Source organism: Cetorhinus maximus, chromosome 3 (genome assembly GCF_964194155.1).
Source record: "Cetorhinus maximus chromosome 3, sCetMax3.hap1.1, whole genome shotgun sequence".
NCBI classification, from domain to species: Eukaryota; Metazoa; Chordata; class Chondrichthyes; order Lamniformes; family Cetorhinidae; genus Cetorhinus; species Cetorhinus maximus.
The window spans coordinates 38,290,711-38,305,023 of record NC_135881.1 but is presented as its reverse complement, the minus strand read 5'-3'; the positions used below and the strand labels follow the sequence as shown (position 1 = coordinate 38,305,023).

The 14,313-nt window shown below is 42.1% G+C and overlaps 1 protein-coding gene across 4 annotated transcripts in view; it reads left to right on the top strand.

Moving 5' to 3' along the window:
* The window catches only part of LOC144677377 (cAMP-responsive element modulator-like), a 146,332-nt gene that overhangs the window by 46,513 nt on the left and 85,506 nt on the right, over window positions 1-14,313 (top strand). The gene's annotated exons all lie outside the window — the stretch shown is intronic.

Below are 14,313 nucleotides of genomic sequence, written 5' to 3'. Positions count from 1 at the left end.
GCTTGTCCCCCATCTACAAGGCACAAGTCAGGAGTGTGATGGAATACTCCCCACTTGCCTGGATGAGTGCAGCTCCCACAACACTGAAGAAGCTTGACACATCCAGGACAAAGCAGTCCACTTGATTGGCACCACATCCACAAACATTCACTCCCTCCACCACACGCACAGTGGCAGCAGTGTGTGCCATCTACAAGATGCACTGCAGGAGTTCACCAAGGTTTTTTCAACAGCATCTTCCAAATCCACGACCACTACCATCTAGAAGAACAAGGGCAGCAGATAGATGGGAACACTACCACCTGGAAGTTCCCCTCCAAGTCACTCACCATCCTGATTTGGAAATATATTCCCATTCCTTCACTGTGGCTGGGTCAAAATCCTGGAACTCCCTTCCTAACAGCACTGTGGGTGTAGCTACATCACATGGACTGTAGCGGTTCAAGAAGGCAGCTCACCACCACCTTCTCAAGGGCAACTAGGAATGGGCAATAAATGCTGGCCTAGCCAGTGAAGCTCACATCTCGTGAATGAATTTTTAAAAAATTCTTAAGAACTATAAATTGTAGAATGTAAAAATAGCATATTAATTATATGTTGAATCATTACAATTAGTTTCATTTCTTCTTTAACTGACCTAAAATTTCTCTTCATTTTGAGGAAGCATATTTATACACCATGCAATCATTTCTAATTCAAAGAATTAAACCTCTCTTGTGCTGAGAAGTCTAGAGCATTGTTGCATTGTGGTTTTGTTGCTTGCCAAATTTTCTCATCTCCTAACCTTTGGAAAAACTGAGCGAATATTAAAATGGAAGCTTTGCAATACTCTACAGTCAGCTCATACCTATTCATTGAGGGATGGTTATAGATTTGTACCTAATACTAGATTGCTGACTTGAATGATAATAACTTGTACTTACACCTTTAACATAAAATGTTCCAAGGCGTTTCACAGGAGCATTATCAATCAAGATTCAACACCGAGCCAGATGAGATAATAGGATTGGTGCCAAAAGCTTGGTCAAAGAGGTACATTTTGAGGAGCTTCTTAAAGGAGAGAGAGGTTGTGAGGCAAAGAAGTTTAGAGAGTGAATTCCAGAGCTCCCAGGCAGTTGAAAGCACAGCTGTCAATGGTGGAGCAGTTTAAAATTGAGGATGAACAAGAAATCAGTGGATTGAAAAGATCTCTGAGGGTTGTAGACATGGAGAAGGACAAGGCCATGGAGGGATTTGAAAACAAGGATGAGAATTTTAAAATTGACTGGGAGCTAATGTAGGCCAGTGACAGGGAGGTTATTGAGATTTTTATTAGCCTGGGGTGGCCACAGATGAAAAATAAGAGGGGGCCAAGTAATGTTCCTTGGGGTACTCCAGCAGTAACAGCGCAGGAGCAAGGAGCAGCAAGAGAAGCCAATGCAGGTGATAACTTGGTAGTCCACTGGAATCTTCAAATCATTCAGTACCACTCATAGGTTAAATAAAACATTTAGATGCAATTTGTCAAAGAATGGGCATTGCACTTTGAAGAGCTTTAATATCCCATAATTCACATTGGTAACTGTTCCATGGTGTTGTATAACTTTAGTATGAAATTAATGTTCTTATTGTTTTCACTTTGATTTTCTCATTGTTTCTCTGTGCATTCTCATTATCTACCAGCATGGGACATAAAGCTTGGACAGCTTCCTAATGTAGATAAATGCATATGATGTTCCAACATGAATGAAGAAGAATTGTAATGCTTCACACGTGAACAATAAAATGTTTTTTTCCGATCCACATAAAATGTTGTAGTCCTACTGCCCCATGACTCAAAAATAAATTTCTGCCTGAGGATCTTCAAGAAAAAGCTAAAGCTGTCATAGAAATCAAGCCCAGGCTGATGACCTCTCTGTGTCAGTATTTGAATTAATGATAAACCTAGTTCTGGAAATGAACCTGTTTGCACTGTAGGTTAGATGCTGTCCTTTCATTTCTGGAGCTATATATTCAAAGCAAATTGCTGAAATGAAAGATCCCTCTGACATCAAATAAAATGAGTTTGTGGTCTTAATTCCTTTTCTCATTGTCATTTGACGTTATTGACAATGTAAGCATATTTGGTTGATGTGAGGAATGAAAAAAAAATGCCACATTAATGAAGCAAGGTATGCCCATTTTGGAGTTAGGGCTGAAATGTTTTGTTCAGGCAGATTAGAGGAGCATTTCCTTGCATATCGCTATGTTACCCCTGACTTAGGAGTGTTGATTGTTGATGCTGCATGCATTAAATCTTCATTCTTCATTCCCACAGAAATATCCCATCTGATACTCCAACCTTCAAATAGCTTTTGGACGTCACTCACCCAATACACCTGTCTCCAAATTTGGACATCAATTTGCCGATGTTCCATGCAGATTCCATCCAAGACTCCACCCATGCCAAATTTATTCCACTATGGTACCTCTGATTTTAACTGCATTAGAAGCAGTTCAGAGAAGGTTCACTTAACTGATTCCTGGAATGAAAGGGTTATCTTTTGAAGAAGGGTTGAACAGGTTGAGCCTGTATCCCTTGGCGTTTAGAAGAATGAGAGGTGATCTGATTGAAACATAAAAGATCGTTGGGGGATTTGACAGGGTGGATGCTGGGAGGATGTTTCCCCTTTGGGGAGTCTTAAAATAGGGGACACTGTTTAAAAATAAGTGATTTCCCATTAAAGACGGAGAGGAGGAGGATTTTTTTTCTCTGAGAGTCATTAGACTTTGGAGTTCTCTTCCCCAGAGAGCAGTGGAGGCAGGGTCATTTGAATATGTTTAAAGCTGAGTTAGATAGATTCTTGATTGACAAGGGAGTCAAACATTCTAGCAGGTAGACAGGAAAGTATAGTTGAGTATATGAACATATGAATTAGGAGCAGGAGTAGGCCACTTGGCCCCTAGAGCCTGCTCCGCCATTCAATAAAGTCATGGCTGATCTAATTTTCACCTCAACTTCACATTCTTGCCTACACCTGATAACCTTTCGCCTCCTTGCTTATCAAGAATCTATTTACTTCTGCCTTCAAGATATTCAAAGACTCTGCCTCAACCACCTTGAGGAAGAGAATTCCAAAGCTTCTCAATCCTCTGAGAGAAAAAAAAATTCCTCATCTCTGTCCTAAGTGGGTGACTCCTTATTTTTAAACAATGGCCCCGAGTTCTAGATTCTCACACAAGAGGAAACATTCTTTCCTCATCAACCCTGTCAAGTCCCCTCAGGATCTTGTATGTTTCAATCAAGTCGCCTCTTACTCTTCTAAACTCCAGCGGATACAAGCCTAGCCTGCCCAGCCTTTCCTCATAAGACAACCCGCCCATTCCAGGTATTAATCTAGTAAACCTTCTTTAAACTGAGGTCACACTCAGATCAGCCATTATCTTATGAAATGGCATGGCAAGGGCAGAGGGTCTAAATGGCCTATTCCTGCTCCTAATTCGTATGTTCATATGTATGCCATACTGAAAATTCTTGGGTATGCAACTGTCTTTCATCCTTTCTGTTCGATGAGTAGCAACATACTTGGGAGATTTGCCTTTGAGAGGACTGCTGCATTCATGATCTTCTTTCTTGAGATACCCAAATTGAGCCGTAAACAGCAAAGATCAACGTTGTTGAGCTTCCTTTCCTGATAGCTGTAAGCTCATGTTTCAAAGCTATGCAATAAGGTGGTGAGAAGGCTTCATAAACCAGTACCTTGGTCCTAAGACCAAGGCAGATGGTGATGTGCTCATTATCAGAAGTCAGCAGATGTCTGAACACAACTGTGAGTTGTACTCACATGAGATGGACATCTCCCAGTCAGTGTTTGACACTCTGTCACAGCTTCCTGTCATGATTGAGTTAGATAAAGAACCAGTGGCATGGCTTTTCCTATTCTGTTTTTCCCAATGGTTCTACTCCAGACGTTATAGCAAACCCTGGCATTCAAGTCCCCCAGAAGTATGATCTTTTCTCCTTTTGGGATGACAGTGCAGACTTCTTTAAGGTCAGATCAGAACTTCTCCTTAACATTTTCATCAGGGTCGGGGCATAAATGGTGATGACAGTGGCATATTGGTTAAGGCTGAGCTGTAGATGAAGTGTCATTAGTCTTTCATTGAAGCAGAGACTCTGGAATATATTGAACACTTCCCATACCTTCGCAGCCACCTCTCTTAAAAAGCCACCATTGACAAGGAGATCCAACACCAGATCAGCCGAGCTAACTCAGTCTTCTACAAACTACAGCAGCAAGTGTTTGAGAACAAAGACCTCCAAATCAGTGAAAGTCCCAGTGTACAGAGCAATTGTCGTCACTGTGCTCCCCTACTGCAGTGAGACCTGGACTGTGTGCAGCAACACAAGACTACTATAGAAATTCCATCAGCAATGGCTCTGCTGCATCCTCTGAATTCAGTGGGACAGCCGTGGAACAAGTGCTAGTGTCCCTCTTGAAGCCAGTTCCACAAACATTCTGGCAAAACTCCTGCAAAATCAACTTCATTGGTCTGGACATTGTGTCTGATGGCTGAAAACAGTCTCTCCCTATCACCACCCACCTAAGCCCTCCCAAATCCCAAGACCCTGTTTTCTCAACTCTCAAATGGCCATTGTTCTGAGGCAAGACAAAACAAATGCTTCAAAGACACCCTGGAGCTTGCCTTGATGCATTGCAGCATTGACGTTGATGACTGGGAGGAACTTGCTACCAATCGTTCAAAATGACAACAATGTCCTTTAAACTGGATTATACTTTGAGCTACAATGTTTTAATAATGAGGAAGAGCAGGGACAGAAAAGGAAGCAAATTCTGCACTCCGGATCCCACTACCTCGTTTGATGTCTTTCCCCATGTACCCAAAGATACGCGGATTGAGAATAGGTTTGTTCACTGACATGAAGGCCCATGGCAAAAACTCACTACCCTGAGTAAATGTCATTCTCGAATCGAGGGACAGCCGATGGTGACGACAACAATGAAAAATCCTCATCACTTGAGCTCTCAAATGCCATTGATTGCTTAGCAAACAGAAAGGCACCGGTAAGGATGGAATTCCAGCCAAACTCCTCAAGCTCAAAGTCCTGTCTACTGCCACACTTTCATGACCTCCTCCTCCTCTGTTGGAAGGTAGGCTCTGTTCTACGGGGCACGGGTGTTGCAAAATTCAGTGCATTATACAAAAACAAATGTAACACAAGAGATCGCAGGAACTACAGGATCATCTCACTCCTTAGTGTCACTGAGAAGGCCTTCTTCTGTTTATCAGGATATATGCATTCTAATAATTATGACATAACCAGACCTACGTATGTTTTGGCTGCATCACTGGATAAGCCAAACTTGAGCCCATCACTTCTGTTTCCACAATTTTTCTTCTCTGCCTTGTTGCTTCTTTTTTCTTTATCCCTCCTAAAGCCCTCACCCTGTCATCATTCCACTTTTATCTTTTCCCCTGATGGCATCGAAATCATGGTCTTATCACCCTCAGCCAGGTTGCTGTTAACACCTTCCTCCTTAATGAAGCCTGTCAGCCTGCGATACCTTCTACCACTTGCCTTGCATAGACCATCATGTTGATGGTGTAGCTCTTATTACCAAATCGCATTTTGGTCCCCTCTATTCCTCTGGTACTCCTTGAGCATCTCCTCTTGTTTAACCTGTCCTACTTCTCATTAAAAATCCTAGTCCTCTGCTGCTCACCCAACTATCACAAAATTTTCTCACTGAGATATCTGCAGTGTATTCCACCCTTAGCCTCTGCACCAAGCGAATTCTCATCCTTGGTGAATTCAATCTCCATCTTAACCTGTCATGCTCTTTCTCTCCTCTGAATTCAATGCGCTCCTATTCTCCTTTGATCTTGCCCGCTGTACAAATATCATTATTTATTTTTATGACCATTTCCTTGACCTTGACATCTCATGCGGCCTTGCTACTCACATTTTGTCAGTCACAGGTAAGGAAGTCTCTGATCATTTCCTTGTATTGCTTTCCACCAGTACCCCACTTCCCCCACCCAATCCTACTTCCTCTGTGCCCGCCCCTGGGAAAAACATTTTCTCAATTTGTTTAAAACTGCACTTTCAAAATCCCAATTATAACCCTTGGCCCTCCATCTGGACCAAATTTCCTCTAAGATTACCCCCTTGCCATAACGCTGAAGTTATATTTTCTCTTCCTATCTCCCTCATTGCCTCTCCAAGTTCATCTTTTCCATAAGTTCCACCACCTGCCCCCTCAATCCTATCCCCATTAAGCTGCTTTGCTTCCTGAAGAAGAGTCATATGGACTCGAAACATTAACTCTATTTTTCTCTCCACAGATGCTGCTAGACCTGCTGAGTTTTTCCAGCATTTTCTGTTTCTGTTTCAGATTTCCAGCATCCGCAGTATTTTACTTTTATTTTTGCTTCCTGACTCTTGGGTTAGCTGATAATAATCGTTTTCGCTTCAGATACTGTTCTTTTCTTCTTCAGATCTGCTCCCATCACCACTCTCCTCAAGAAACTAACCCTTGACCCCACCATCCTTGTGTACTACCATCCCATCTCCAACCTCCAATTGGATTTCTCCACCTTGATCCAGCTGGGTGCAACTGCAGACACCTAGTTTTTTTCATATGACACAACCATGTAAAAGGCATTTCCTGGCATTCAAGCTTTATTCTTAAACCAGATCAAAGTTAATTTATTTGAAAATAATTGCTGAAAGTTACCTAAGTAAAAATGATAAAGTTATTTAATAAAATACAGATTCAAAGCTTAAAATACACATAAAGAAAATAAGATACATAAAATGAGATTTCAAATCGGCCTCTGAGATATTGTTAATAGCAAAATACTGCGGATGCTAGAAATCTAGAACAAAAACAAAAATACTTGGAAAAACTCAGCAGGTCTGACAGCATCTGCGGAGAGGGATACAGTTAACGTTTCGAGTCCGAATGACTCCTCATCAGAACTAAGGAAAATTAGAAAAGAGGTGAAATAAAAGCTGGTTTAAGGGGGGGGTGAGACAGATAGAGCTGGATAGAGGGCCAGTGATAGGTGGAGATTGCCAAAAGATGTCATAGACAAAAGGACAAAGAGGTGTTGACGGTGGTGATATTAGCTAAGAAATGTGCTATTGGAGACATAATAAGCTAATATCACCACCATCAACACCTCTTTGTCCTTTTGTCTATGACATCTTTTGGCAATCTCCACCTATCACTGGCCCTCTATCCAGCTCTACCTGTCCCACCCCCCTTAAACCAGCTTATATTTCACCTCTTTTCTATTTTCCCTTAGTTCTGATGAAGAGTCATTTGGACTCGAAACATCAACTGTATCCTTCCCTGCAGATGCTGTCAGACCTGCTGAGTTTTTCCAGGTATTTTTGTTTTTGTTCTGAGATATTGTTGCTTGAATTCTTTCTTTCCAGAGTGGAAGGGTTGAGACTTCAGGTTCGGTTTAGCAGCTGTGATGGCTTGTGAAGTCGAATAGTTGAAATTTTCCTTTGTGGGTGGACTTGATTGGTAGAACAGATTCTTGGAGAGAGCTTAGGCTCCTTTATTCACTGGAAACTGCAGGTACCAACACCGGAAGATTGCCTGGTTTCTTCTCAGCAGGCCAGGAATGATTTTCTGGATGCCTTACTCTGTAACTCCCGATGGCAAGGAACCCCAGCTCTCACATCCACCTATTTCCATTATTTTTAAATCTAAAACTAAAACTTTGTTAGTCTTTCCACCCCACCCCCACTAGAGCTGTACCTTGAGTATCCTGCCTTCCATTCTTAATTAGCACTTTTCTTAGATAATATCACCACCTTCAACACCTCTTTGATCCTTTTGTCTGTGACATCTTTTGATTATCTGCTCCTATCACTGCTTGCTTATCCCCACAATCATCCCACCCTCAACTTCTCTCTCCCCCCGCCCCCCACCTTAGACCAGCTTATATTTCACCTCTCTCTTAACTATACTCAGTTCTGCCGAAGGGTCGTGATGACTCGAAACGTTAACTGATTTATTCTCCACCGATGCTGCCAGGCCTGCTGAGTTTTTCCAGGTAATTCTGTTTTTGTCCCAGCTCTCACATGTCTGGTTCAGTTGAGAACCATGTGCTGGTATAGACCCTCACACTGCCACACAAAATGGCTTCTTGCAGCCTCTTTTACACTGTTCATAAGCACAAAAATTCTGTTATGTTAATTTTCAATGTCATTGTTTTTTTAATTTATTCTTTCATGGGATGTGAGCATCACTGTGAATCACCTGTAATAGTTTCTCTTCCCACTCCTGTACAGTTACTTCTGGTGACCCCAAGGATTTATCCTTGGGCCCCTCAATTTTGTTATCTACATGCTGTCACTCGGCAAAATATCTTAAAATGCAGCATCAATTTAGACATGTATGCCAATAACACCAAGCTTTACCTCACCTCTTAATCTTCCACTGTCTCTAATTTGTTAGACTGCTTGTCCAGCATCCAGTCCTAGATGAGCAGGAATTTCCTCCAACTAAATATTTGAAAGACCGAAGCCATTGTCTTGGTTCCCCTCCACAAGCTCCATTCCTTATCCACTGTTGTAATGTGGCAGATGATGTGTGCCAGGCGGATCAAATGCACAAGGGAAACTTGATCACGCGGTCACAACAGTTTTGCAGTTTGTATTTTATTTTGAGATGTGCGCTCTGAATTCAGAAGTAATAAGACTACCACTGCTTTAGAGTTTTTTTAGAAAACTAAATTAAATACTTATTAACAAAAAGAAAGATTTCAAGCACGTGCGTAGGTCTACAAATTACAACTATAATAACTCCTAAAACCCCTAGTTAATCTGGCTCTCAGTTACACCTCCGTAAGGCAACAGTAGAAAACAAATAGGTTTAAACAGACCTAGGCAAAGCAACACGATACCCTAGACAGTGATATTCAAAGTGAGTTTTCTCAGCTTCGGTTCCTGTAGCCAGCAACTTGATGCACAGAGGCTGGAGGCTTTTCACACTTGTGTCAGGTCTTAGAATGCCTTCTTTCTGACACACAGCCTCATCTCCTTTATACATATTTCTCCCTTTTTAATGTAAATTCCAATGCTCCCATATGTTTTTGCAACTTTGACCAGGATTTTACATTTGGCGTGCGGGGGCGGGCCCGACATGCCAGAACGTAAAATGACGCACACTGACTTCAGGCATGTGTCCCAACGTCATTGTGTTGTCTCGCAATATTTCGTTCGGCGCACACACGCCAGAGTCAGTTGCGCGCCCGCCTTATGGTTGATGGGCAGGTGAAAAGGCCAAGCGGCCTTTACATTTTTTAGGAAACCTCATCCACGAGCAGGATGAGGTTTCCTAAAGCTTTTACGAATTAAATAAAAACTTTTTCTGAAAAATAAAAACATGTCCCATCTCATGTGACACAGCCACATGAAGGGACATGTTTCATTGCAATTTTATTGCATTTATTTATTTTTTACGAAAGCGCTTCAATCTCCCTGAGGCAGCTCCGTGCCTCAGGGAGATTGAAGTGCTCTTACGCGCTGGACCCGACTCTCCCTCCTCCCCCTGCCCGCACAGGTCGCGCTCAACGCTATCACTCGGTTATTACGCTGGACAGGCTTTAATTGGTCTGCCCGTGTAAAATGGTGATGCGGAGCCGACCATGGTCGGCTCAGCGACCACCCACTCCCGCCAAGCCCGCCTGACATGGGAAAAATTCAGGCCTTTAATTTTCTCATAAAATTAGTACTATGAAAGATTTATATTATCAGTAACCTTTGGGGGAAAATAAACACACTGTTTGGCTTCGCTTCTTCTGGCTAGGTGTAACATCTTACCATCTCTTTGAAATTCAGACTAATCCAATCTAAAAATGCAAATGTTCCATAAACCTCACATTCTAAAACTTCAGCCATGTTTATGTATTTAGCATTTCAAACCTAGTTTCTTGTTGATAACTCAAAGCCTCCAGACCAGCTGTCTCCAGTTCAATTAAATCCCACACAAACACACATATACACACAGAGAAACTAATGCAAACCCCATTATTCACCCACTTTTACAATAAATCACAATAATATGAAAATTATTATATTTTCATGACAGCACTGACTCTGCCCCTCTACTTGGCAATTGTCTGCTCACAAATTTAGTGTCATATTTGACCCTGAGATGTGTTCCAACCACATATCCATGCCACCACCAAGGTCACCTATTTCTATCTCCATAATATGCCCAATTTTGCACCTGCCTGACCTTGTCTGCTGCTGAAACCCTTAACCATGCCTTTGTGACCCCTTGACTTGACTATTCCAATGCATTCCTGGCCTGTCTCCCATATTCTATCCTCTGTAAACTTGAGGTCTTCCAGAACTCTGCTGCCCATGTCCTAACTCTTAACTTGAGTCCTGATCACCCAGCACCCTGCAGCAGTTCAACCACCTTGGCCCCAATTAACCGACGTATTGATTTTTTTTTCAATTCTCGTCATTGTTTTCATATCCCTTCATGGGCTCATCCCTCGCTATCTCTGTAACCTCCTCCAGCCCCACAAACCTCTGAGACACCTGCCTCAGCCTCTCCAAAAAATCTGGCCTTGGATGTGTATTTTTCAGAGCCTGCAGATCTACAGTCCCGCAAGCTCTGTGAAAATTTCTCAAGATGCATTAAAAGCACTTTGTAAGCCCAACTGCTTAATTGTTTTGTAAAAATGTTTTAAAGATAAGGGAACTAGTTCAAAGGCTTTATTTAGGTAAAGTTTATTGTCAGTATTTGTTAAAGCACGAGTTGTGTACCTGAAGAGATCTGTTTTGCTTTTGCTCAATGGTTCTGCTTATAACAATATTTCTGTTTGTTTTTAATGTTTTATTATGAATAAATGTAAGTTGGAATAAATTTTTAAATATGCTTTTAAATTTCTACTTCAGAAAGTGAAGCTGAGAGGGAAATAATATTTTCCCTCATGCTAATTTTTTTCTTTTCCCATTTCCCATTATATAAATACAATGAAAGCTTTTCAGGCAATAGAGAACCTCTGATGGTTTTGTTGTTAGGTAAAATTAATTTATTAATTCAGTGGACATGGTAAATTGATTAACTGTTTTTGTGCCATTTATTAATTTCACTGATACTCTTTGCTCAATAAATTAAAAACATTTTTTGTGTCCCCACTATTCCATGAATTCAGGAATTCACTTGTTCTTCTGCAATTATTTATTAACAAATAATTCTCTTATTCCATTACCTATGGGTGAGCCAGAGGATTTGCCTTGTAGATTAAAATTAATTGTCATTTTTCTTTAATTTAGTGCTTAGACCAAAATCAATTAGTTGTGTGTGGGCTTCATTGTGCCAGAAGTACAAATATACAAGTATAGTTGTAAAAGCGCCTCCTCCTACTTGGTGTTTTCCTTCTGCCATTGTCCTCTGCTTTATGATCGATTGCCCCAAAACAGGTCTGCACCTTTTGGCCAGTTTGTTCCCATATACCAATGTACCTACAACCCTGTTCGGTATCCTTGCTAACGGCTACTCAGAGCTCCCACCAACTGGTGCTTGCACCTTCTATTGATAAAAGAGAGGGAGAAAATACAATGGAATAAAAGAGAGAAGAGCAAGAAAAAGAACAAACAAACAGAAATTAGGAGCAGGAGTAGGCCATTCAGCCCCTCGTGCCTGTTCCACCATTCAATAAGATCATGGCTGTTCTGATTGTGGCCTCAACTCCACATTCTCACCTACCCTCGATAACCTTTGACTCCCTTGTTAGTCAAGACTCAATATCTACCTCTGCCTTAAAAATATTCAATGCCTCCACTGCTCTCTGGGAAGAGTCCCAAAGACTCAAGACCCTCTGAGAGGAAAAAGTTTCTCCTCCTCTCCATCTTAAATGGAGGACCCCTTATTTTTAAATTGTGTTCCCTAGTTCTAGTCTCTCCCACAAGGAGAAACATCCTTTCAGCATCTATGCTGTCAAGTGCCCTCGGAATGTTTTATGTTTCAATAAGGTCACCTTTCATTCTTATAAACTCCAATGGGTACAGGCCCAACCTGTCCGACTTTTCCTCACAATATAACTCCGTCCGCCCCACAACCCATCCCAGGTATCAGTTGAGTGAACCTTCTCTCAATTGCTTCATATTTAAGAAAGAATACAAATGTGTTAGGAGACCAAAGCTGTACACAGTACTCGAGATGTGATCTCACCAATACCTTATACAACTGTAGCAAAACGTCCCTACTTTTAGAGGTGAGAGCAACTGCCCTTGACATCAAGGCAGCATTTGACTGAGTGTGGCATCAAGGCACCCGAGCAAAACTGGGGTCAATGGGAATCAAGGGAAAACTCTCCGCTGGTTGGAGTCATATCTAGCACAAAGGAAGACGGTTGTGATTGTTGGACGTCAATCACCTCAGTTCCACGACTCGTGTCCTGGGCCCAACCACCTTCAGTTGCTTCATCAGTGACATTCCTTTCATCATAAAGTCAGAAGTGGGGATGTTCGCTGATGATTGCACAAGTGTTCAGCACCATTCGCAACTCCTCAGATATAGAAGCAGTCCATGTCCAAATGCAGCAAGACCTGGACAATATCCAGGCTTGGCCTGACAAGTGGCAAGTAACATTCGCACCACAAAAGTGCCAGGTAATGATCATCTCAAACAAGAGAGAATCTCACCATTGCCCCTTGACATTCATTGGTGTTACCATTATCAATGTCCTGGGGGTTTCTATTGACCAGAAACTGAACTGGACTAGCCATATAAATACTGTGGCTACAAGAGCAACTCAGAGGTTAGGAATCCTACGGCAAATAACTCTCCTCTTGACTCCCCAAAGCCTGTCCACCATCTACAAGGCACAAGTCAAGAATGTGATGGAGTACGCTTCACTTAGCTAAATGTGTGCAGCACCAGCGACACTCAAGAAGCTTGACACCATCCAGGACAAAGCATCTGCTTGATTGACATCCCACCCACAAACATTCACTCCCTCCACCACCGACTCACATTGGCAGCAGTGCATACTACCTATGCACTGCAGGAACTCACCAAGGCTCCTTAGACAGCACCTTCTAAACCCACAACCACTACCACCTAGAAGGTCAAGGGCAGCAGACACATGGGAAGACCACCACTTGGGAATTCCCCTCCAAGCTACTCACCACCCTGACTTGGAAATATATCGCTGTACCTTCACTGTCGCGGGGTCAAAATTCTGGAACTCCCTTCCTAACAGCACTGTGGGTGTACCTACACCACATGGACTGCAGCGGTTCAAGAAGGCAGCTCACCACCACCTTCTCAAGGGCAATTAGGGATGGGCAATAAATGTTGGCATCGCCAGCGATGCCCACTTCGCATAAATTGAAAAATAAATTCCGCTCCCCTTGCAATAAATGATAACATTCCAATAGCCTTGCTAATCACTTGCTGTACCTGAACAACACCAAAAAAATGGTGCAACAGAGGACACACACGCAACTAGGAAAAACAGAGAAATGGAAAATTAGAAGATGAAAGATGGGGAGAGAATTGGAGACATGCAAGGCAGAGATCATACTCTTCAGATTCTGCAATTGGAAATTGGCAACACCATTTGCACATCCACATTAATGATAAAGGTGTGTTTAAAAATAAGTCCCCCCACTTTATATTCTTCAATTAACTAACACAAGCACTGCATCACCGATTCATCCTAATACTCCCCACCTACCCTGCAAGTTACCATGAACAATATCCCTCCTAACCTCCGACTAGCCATAAGCAATGCCATAGGAAATCCACTAATGTGGATGATTTACAGTTTTTGTATAAGAATGTAGTCTGGGTGGGGACTTCAATGACTGTTGGCTCAGTAGCACCACTACTGATTGAGCTTAAGGGCTTTGCTGCTAGATGGAGCCTGCAGGAGGTGGTAAGAGAACCAACATGAAGGAAAAACCTATTTGATGTCATCTGCACCAATTCACCTGTCTCAATTGCATTTTCCATAACAGTATTCATAGGAATGACCATTGCACACACTTGTGGAGACAAAGTCCCACCTTCACACTGAGGACACCATTCATCATACTGTGGCATTATCACTGCTTAAATAGGATAGATTTGGAACAGATCTAGCAGTTCAAAGCTAGGCATCCATGAGACACTATAGTCCACCAACAGCCACAGAGTTGTATTCCAACACAGTCTATAACTTCCAGCATCCGCAGTAGTTTTTTGTTTTTATCTATAACTTCATGGCCTGACTCATCACTGTACCATTACCTTCAAGCTACGGGATTAACCTTGGTTCATTGAGGAATGTGGAAGAACATACATC